Source organism: Lissotriton vulgaris, unplaced genomic scaffold, assembly GCF_964263255.1.
Source record: "Lissotriton vulgaris unplaced genomic scaffold, aLisVul1.2 SCAFFOLD_1364, whole genome shotgun sequence".
In the NCBI taxonomy this organism is placed as follows: domain Eukaryota; kingdom Metazoa; phylum Chordata; class Amphibia; order Caudata; family Salamandridae; genus Lissotriton; species Lissotriton vulgaris.
In genome coordinates this window covers 535,852-541,851 of record NW_028248189.1, presented here as the reverse complement: position 1 = coordinate 541,851, position 6,000 = coordinate 535,852, and the positions used below count along the sequence as shown (strand labels likewise).

The 6,000-nt window shown below is 47.8% G+C and overlaps 1 pseudogene; it reads left to right on the top strand.

Moving 5' to 3' along the window:
• Positions 1 to 4,509: 4,509 nt before the first annotated feature.
• Positions 4,510 to 6,000, top strand: part of LOC147664892 (uncharacterized) — a 69,795-nt pseudogene continuing 68,304 nt past the window's right edge.

Sequence of the window (6,000 nt, the reverse complement as noted above, 5' to 3'; positions counted from 1 at the left end):
TCTCCGGAAGATTTTCAAATGGCTTCCTATCGAAGCCAGGAAACCTCTGGTACAGGGCCTGATCATCAGCCATTTGGACTATGGCAATGCCATGTATGCCGCACTCAATGAAGACCTGCTTTCAAAGCTGCAGATCCTCCAGAATGCTGCAGCCAGATTGGTTTTGAATCTCCTTCCTAGAACTGCCTCTGCTCCATGCTTGAAAAAACTCCATTGGCTCCCTGTTCGGAGCCACTTTAAGATCTTGAGTATGACACACAAGACTTTGTATGACACAGGTCCTGAATATCTTCGAAAAAAACTCAACTGGTATGTACCCAAAAGACCCTTAAGGTCTAGCAACAAATCTTTCCTGATTCAACCACGGGTTCGCACCTCCCGCTATGGCCATCGTTCCTTTTCCTATCTTGCCCCTCTGCTTTGGAACAAATTGCCCCCCCACTTGTTATCCATCACCGTACACAAACAATTCCGTAAAACTCTCAAAACTCGGCTCTTCCCTAAATAACTCCTGTCACCTCCCACAGAAGCTACTAACGTTGTCTACCGTTTTGCTGCAAGCGCCTTGAGACCTCACGGTGAAAAGTTGTGCTATATAAAAACATGTGACATGACATGACATGACATGTTCCCCAAGCATCCTAGACCGGTCTTGCTGGATTGTTCATGGAATTTTGCATAGGGCCCTGTTTGGCCATCTATCTTTCAGATTCAATGGCTCAGTGGCGCAACATAGGTATTTGGGGTCAGATGTACGACCATTAGATGTAGCTCCTCACAATTTGTGACAAATTACGAGTCGCAAAATGCGAGACGATAAATCCAATGTAAAACAGTGTCTCAGACACTGTTTGCGATTCCCAATGGGGTTGCAAATTGCGAGGCTCATGAATATTATTGAGCCACTTTCAATTTGCGAGCCCTTTCGGAATGACTGACCTTCCCATGGATGGTAGCCTGCTGGGCTCAGCAGACCACCATGTCTGGGACTGCTTTTCTTATAAAGCAGGAAAACAGGATGCGTTTTAAAAACAAAAATGAAACGCTTTCGCTTTCATTTTTTTAAGGGTAGGTAGTGGTCCCTGGGACCACTGCCTGCCCTTAAAAAATACTTTTAGAGCAGGTCACAAAGGGGAAGGGGTCCCCTGGCAACCCCTTCTCATTTACGACTCCATTACCATCCTCTTGAAGAAGGTAGTAATTTGGGAGTGTTTTGTGACCACAATTGCGGTCACAAAAAGTACTATTTTGCGACTCGCTATTTTTTGCAATTCGCAAAATAGTGTTTGTACAATGACCATGTAGGTTTTTGCATGCGCAAACGAGTAGCAAACCCGTTTGCGCATGCAAAAACTGGTCGTACATCTGGCCTTTGGTCTTGAAAAGACTTTCCTGTAAATGAGCAACATTAGTGTGTTTGATTTCATGCAGTAGAGATTCAGATATGAAGGCAGATGAGAGGAAGTTGGGTGTGGTGTATTTTTTGTCAGAATATGAGAATAGAGTGATGGAATGTACAAATGATGAAGGTCAGTTATTGATTTCTTATGTGAATCCATACAGTGCAGCAGGCACTGCAATGAATGCAATATGGATGAAAGACGTTATGGAATTGATGTGAGCATGTTTAAGCCACATTCCTTGCAGGGACAATGGCGAGTAAGCAGTATTTGTCTGGTGGTAATTTGGAGGAAATATTTAAGGCAGCTGATTGGACAATGCTGGTACATTTGCAAAGCATTATTTTAGACCAATAAAGCATGTGTCACATGTGATGTTGAAAGGCTTTCAACATGCATAATGGTAGCCTCTGGCCTTGAAACTAAATCGCAATTCTCAACATGGAATGAATAGAGAAACAAGATTTCACTAAAGACACAGAGGCTAACATTAGTCCACCGTCCTTATAAGTAGTAACAGTATAAAACAAAAGAAGAAGAAAAGGTTATGAGGGGGAGTTAGCTGTATGAGAAATTTGAATGTTTTCAGAGCAAATAATTATGCTAAAGAATCTAAGGAGACATAATATGTTCAACCGTAGAAGGAATATTATATTATGTAAATGTTGGTGACAGGTTTGATGTTTTTCCCGCAGAGTAACGGTGAAGAGAAAAGAAAGAAAAGAAGACATGGCGGATAGCAGAGAAGTCGGAGTTACATAGAAGGAATGATGATTCGCTGCATTAATAAAAGATAATGTTCTGTGAAGGGTCTAATTATGGGCTACAGTATTCTAAGTTCTAGATATGTCATTGTTATGAGGTTCTTTGAAGGTACTGTACTCTATGCCACTTCACTCAACGATATTCCACTATATTGCATTCCACTCTATGTCACTACCCTGTACACCACTACACTCAATGTTATTCCACTCTGCACCAATCCACTGTATCCTACAGCACTGTATGCCACTCCACTCTACGGCACTGCTCCCTACACCACTACACTCTACGCTATTCCGCTCTACACCATTCCACTTTATGCCACTCCATTCTATGAAACTTCACTCTACGCTATTACTCTATACATCACTCCACTGTACACCACTCTACTCTGTGCCACTGGACTCCACACTACTCAAATCTACACCACTGTAGTCTACACCATTCCACTCTACCCCACTCCTTTTACCCCACTCCAATGTACGCTATTCCACTGTATTCCACTTCACTATACACTTCCCCACTCCACACAAACCACTCTATGCTATTTGACTCTATGCCACTTCATTCCATGCCATTCCAGTAATTGCAAATCCACTGTATGCCACTACACTCTCCCTCACTCCATTCTACGCCACTGCACTTCAACCCACTCTACTTACTGCTGTTCCACTGTATAGAACTACACTCTATGCTACTCCACTGTACGCCACTCCAATGTACTCCACTCCGCTCTACGCCAGTCCCCAAGACGCTATTCCACTTTAGGCAATTACAATCTACGCCAGTCCACTTTACACTTTTCCACTGTAAGCTACTCAATGCTATCCAACTCCCCTCTACGCCACACCACTGTACTCCACTGCACTGCACACTACTCCACTGTGCCACACTCCACTCTACTTCACCCTAATCTACTCCACTCTACAATACTGCACTCTGACACTCCAATACAAGACACTGTCCTCCACTCTACTTTACAATACTCCTTTTAAAAGACTCCACTAGATGACATAAAACTGTACATTTTGAAATACATTTTATTAGAATAAAAAAATAATTAAAAATGGGAAAACAAAAGGTAAAAAATTTGTTATAGTTAGAAACACTATTATTTCGGGGCGTGGCCACGGTGGCGACCAAGATGGACGCCTTTGCTTGAAGCTCCACCGGCCGGGCCTCATAATTCATCTTTTGTGAGATGTAGAGCCACTTTGAACGCTGCTGGCACCTTCCAACGGTCCCTGGAGATCGGTGGGATCATCATGATGCTGGCTGTGTTCGGCGGCGACGACCGGGGCTCACTCTCGGCGGGCCGGCGCGGAGGGCTGTCGCGGCCTTCCTCTGCGGTTGCGGTGACATCTATGGGGGTGGTGAGTTTGGCCCTGGCGGGTGCCCGATGCCACATTGAGCTCCCTTCTGCGGGCTCTCCCCACCCATCCCCCCTGCTGCGCCTTCTAGCCGGGCCAGCTGTTCGTGCTGCATGTGCGGGGCTCCTGAGGCCCTGTGGGCATGGCCAAGCTGGGGCCTGGCGTGCTGGGTTTGGTGGGGGTGAGGCAGGTTTGTGGGGAGGCCCCAGCAATCCGCCTTGGAACTGCGGAGGTGCTGGGTCTTGCCGGGCGTGCCGACTCCCCCCAGCCCCTTCGTCACACGCCGCGGCTGAAGATGATGGCAGCATATCCGGGGCGAGATGAGGAGCCCCCCCACTGATGTCCTGGCACCCACTGACATGGCGCCTTGAACTCTTGGCCACCCTTATGCCCCAGCTCTGCCCTGTTGGACAGTGACCATTAGGGGGCTTCACTTCCTGCATGGGGCCGGTACTACCGGTGCTCTATTGTGTGCTGTCCGCCTGCCTGTGCCCTATGAGTTGGGCTTCCCGACGCTATCCACATCACATGTCCTGGTGTTGGCGTTTGCGGCTTCGCGGCTGAGGCAGGCCACGGACTCCTCGGGGCGCTACATTGGACGTCCTACAGATCCTATTCGGCCTCACCTCCATCCTTGCTCTGCCACCTAGATGATTTGTGTTCTCTGCCCAGGGTTGCCACAGATACTACATGGTATTGTTTACCGGGTGATGGTCCTGCTCCTTGGTGAATAGACTGGTTTGCATCCACGTGCTTGGCCCTCTATCCTCTGGACTTGCCTCAGTTGTTGATATCACGGGCCGCAGCCCCCTCCTCCCCTTCTAAGATGGGGAAGAAAGATCTCAAACAGCGAATGCTACAGTTTGATGAGGCTGGCCGGGCCGGCTTCAGATGTCCCTCCTGGTTCGGCTGGGGGGGCCACAGGATCTAACGATGCTGAAGACCCTGCCTTTCTTGCTACTGCTATGCTAGCTGAGATGAGAGCCGGTTTCAAGGCGCTGGATGGCTGCTTTGATGACTTGGACAAGAAATTAGCCGACATGGGCACCAAAATCCAGGTACATGACCGTCGGCTGGACGTCGTGGAATTCAGGGTCTCGGACATTGAAGATGGTGCGTTGACCTCCCTAATGCGGCTAGAAAGTGTGGAGAAGATCCTCAAAGACGCAGCTATTAAGAACAAGGATTTGGAAGCTCGTAGCCGCCGCAACAACATCCACATCATTGGAATTCTGGAGACGACCGCCACTGGACGTATGGACACCTTTGTGGAACTGCTCAAGGAGCTGTTCGGCAGGGACACATTCACGCACGGCTTTGTTGTTGAGGGCGCTCACAGGTCGTTGGGTCTTCGTCCTCGTCCGGGCCTTCCCCCGCGGTCCATCATAGCCAGGCTTATGAACTTCAGAGACAGAGATGCCGTCCTCCGCTCAGCCCGCGACAAGGGCGATATCCAGTGGCAAGGTAACAAACTGGCATTTTTTCCTGATTTTACCATCATGGTCCAGGAGGCGAGGCGCAAATACCAGGGAGTCAAGGCAGCTTTGAAGAACTTGGGGCTCCGGTACGGGATGTTGTATACCCGGCGAGGTTGAGGGTATATGTAGAGGGCAGAGCTCGTATATTTGACACTCCGACAGAGGCACAGGAATTCTGCCAGGAATACAGGAAGAACCGCTCTGGGCCAATTGATGGTCCTCATACAGCTTCACCGTTACAGGGGAGCTCACAGAATAGCGTGGAACTCTTTTCCCAGCCCGGGACTGGCTAAGTGATTTTTACATTTGTAACTGTGTTCTGCATTGTTTAATCCGTGCTTCTATTTTCTCTTCTACGTGACAATATTGTATTTTTTACTGCCCGGTTAGCATGGCGTTGCTGCGCCCTATGGTGAATGGCATCATATTTTTATATACTGCTTTCTCTTTGAGAAATGTGTTCTTTTCTCTTACAGTTGTGCTGCTGATTTCATTGCACAAGAATTTTGTTGCTAAAATTGGGGTATGCCTCTTTGGGGTCAGTAGGAGGCTGGGTGGTGGGTGAGGGGGGGTTATTTGTTCAGCGGGAAAGGTTTTCGCAAAATTATTGGTCAAGTTGATAGTTTCAGTCATGAGATAGGCATGCATTGCAGTGCGCTTGAAATGACGGTTCACCTATGGTTAAGTTAGGACAACAGCCCGGTCCTTCCGGGCTTTCCTTGATGTCATGGAACATCAGAGAGTTGAATAATACCAGAAAACGTAGGCAGGTCCTCAACTATATTGCCAGGCACCACACTGACATTGTATTCATGCAGGAGACCCATCTATCTAACTCTGATCACACTGCTATCTGCTACGAGTTGGGATTCCCACATATTTTTTCCAATTACAGTCTGTATACTAGGGGTGTCGCTATTTTTATACACAAACGTGTCCCTTTTTCACTACACAAAATCTTGACTGATGCGGAGGGTCTCCCCCTGATCG